Genomic DNA, 3030 nt, shown 5'->3' with positions numbered 1-3030 from the left:
TACCGCCGGCAAACACTGCCTCCACAAACAAGCACACACATAATGCAGCTACTGTATATTACAAATGCTGCGACACAACAGAGATTTCAGTTTGACGCTCTGCATGTTGTTGCACTACTTTGCTGCTGGTGAATATACTGTAATTATAGTACATCACAGCATTACAGAAACATTATAGGATCCTACTGATGAAATTGATATTTTGTCTGATGTAAAAAAAATAAATCTCTCTCTATAAATAGTCTCCAAAGAGTACTGCTCTGAAACTACTAGTGCTCTTTTTTTCGACACTTTCCCAAAAAGAAAATGTCTTTAATGCACTTAATGCCCTCAGGTCTCGTAGAACTTGGCACTTTGAGTTTTTGTAGCAGATTCGATTCTGGTCGGGGCCATGTAAAAAGGAAAGATCCGACTGGTTCCTTCTGAAGATGTCAATCTTTAGACATACTTGGTTTGGACATTGTGACTGGTCCAGTGTTTTTGTTCTTATTGCAGTACCACAGCTGACCACCACTCTTACTTTGGCAGTTCAATGGACCTTTATAGTAAAAACATACATGGAACTATTTCAGAATAAGTCCTGATGTATAATATTTTATAGCATTATGAAATGTATTCTTTCTGTGATGTATGGCAGGGCAGGTGGCGTAAGCACTTTCAATATGTCTCTGTCACTATAGAGCCTACGTATTTGGCCTATATAGCATCTAAGTCTACCCATTTACAATGAAGACAGCTTTGGTCTGGTGCTTGTGCTGTAAGTTATTCTGGTTGCGCAAAAAAGCCTGTGTGAAAGTGAGTGAGAGAGAGAGTGTGTGTGTGTGTGTGTGTGTGTGTGTGTGTGTGTGTGTGTGTGTGTGTGTGTGTGTGTGTGTGTGTGTGTGTGTGTGTCCGTGCTTGTGTTCAGCGTTCAGCTGCTGATGCCCATGACAGACGCTCACACACATTAGCGCTGACATACAATTAGCTCGCGTCCACATTTAGCACCAAGGAGTCTGATGGGTGAAGTATGGAGGGACATGAGTCTGTCTCCACCTCATTGTGTGTGTTACGCTCAGGTCACCTGTCAGATACAGGACCTGGCTGATATCTGTCCATCTGATGCTACTTCACTGTTAGAAAATGGTCCCTATTCCACTGTTCCTTTTGAAATGCTGCTCTACTTAGAGGCTTTAATTGGAGAGGTTGTTGTTGCCATAGCAACATTCTCCTCCAAATTTGTACTCAGTTGGTTAGACAGACGAGGGAAGGGGAAGCCTACTATTGGTCTGCTTTTGGGATGTGTTTCCAGATTGGCAGAATGACGGCTAAATGGATTTCAGCTGTCGCCGCTGACGACTATTCGGACGAGCTCAGTCCTGGATCCTGGTTTCTTCTTTTCAGAAATGCTGGCCGGAGCTTGTAGGGTAAATCAACATGGAATCCCATAGATGTGCAGATGTAAAGGTACTTGAAGGTCACAGAGAAGATGATGAATTCTTTACCTTTATTTTTCAGTTTCTCTTTTTGTTTCCTTTCAACTCTGCCATCTAACAACAGAGGTTTTACTGTTTAAGGCCCGTTGGGACAAATGTCATTTGTCACATCCTGTTCAATAAAAGTTGTCTGCATGAGAATAAATTTCACACTAACAGCGTGTGTATGAGAGCAGACGCAATGCAAATGTCATTTACTGTATTTAGTCGAGTGTTGCAGCGCTTTACTTCGGTCTCAGCTGGGTCCAAACACGCAGACTCAGCTGCATTTTCACCGGTTGCCTGTCCCACGAGGGCTCATCTCGAAGAGCCTGAGTGGAGAGAGGGGACGGCTTGAACACAAGGATGTGGAAGTGAAGCTATTTGGGTAAACGGGTCCTCTGGCTCCCTGTGCTCCTCCACCTGTCATGTGCACAGCACTGATCAGCGCTGAGGACGCGCCCGGCGACGTGTGTTCTTCATCATCGTCCTCGTTTTCGCCGTCCGCTCCGCCGCCGCTCGGCCGGCACTCCCGTTCCCGTGGCAACCGGCGAAGTGAAGTGGAGTGTTTTAGCTGCTTTAGTCTAAAGATAGAGCCCTTCTAAACACAGCAGTTGGGCAGCCCGACCACGGTGATCGCTTTCAACAAAGACGAGAGTGGGAGTGGGTGCAGCCGGGAATGAATGGATGCACAATGAACACGCCTGTTTTAATACTATGCAGAAAAAGCACCAACACGGACGGCTCCCCACTGAACTCTACCTACAGTAATGCACCATGACCCGTATCAGGATCCTATCAGACCCTCAGGCTGACTTCAGATCAGTAGCTTTGCTGCTGCAGTAACTGTGCCTTCGTTGGCCGTCAGCTCTCTGTGCCAAAGAATGCTTCTGTTTGTGGCTGCAGCATCGATTTTCAGGCCCCTCAGACGAGTTTCGCTAGATGCTGATTATTCCTTTGGAGTCATGGGTTCACCTGAAATTAAAAACAAATTTACTTCATGCAGCCGCTCTGAATTGGCAGAATGGAACAGAATCAGCTCTTTTGATCGCGTCGACACTCGGAAAATTTAATTCACATCGTCAAGGACGGAACATGCTCAACATACAGACAGTTTATTCTCACAAACAAAGAAGCCTTTGGCGACTTGAGCGAGTTGATTAGTGCAGCTTTGAAAAACTCTCCCAAGGTCTACGTGGATTTAGAAATTATATATTGAAACAGACAGTGAGAGGTTACAGATATATTTAGAATTCATTACTGACAAACAGCGAGCACACAGTGTCTCCCGCACCTCTGCAGAAACTTGTAACCGATGTGGCCCTTTGAATAACATCACACTATATACTTCAGTGTGTAGATACAAAACCTCCTTACTTTAATCACAAGGAACAGAGAGGGGGGTGATTTCCCGCGCGCCACACGAGCACGCCACATTCTCCACCGTGCCTCTAATGAATGGGAGCGCACGGGGCATCTGCGCTGGCGTCGCCGGGCCGATGCCGATGCCGGTGCCGGTGCCCATGCGAGGCTGCCTGTCTCTCTGAAGAGGCCTTCGCACATCCGCAGCCTCCCA

This window comes from Betta splendens, chromosome 4 (assembly GCF_900634795.4).
Source record: "Betta splendens chromosome 4, fBetSpl5.4, whole genome shotgun sequence".
Lineage (NCBI taxonomy): Eukaryota > Metazoa > Chordata > Actinopteri > Anabantiformes > Osphronemidae > Betta > Betta splendens.
The sequence above is the reverse complement of the archived record's forward strand: the minus strand, read 5'-3'. Positions refer to the sequence as shown.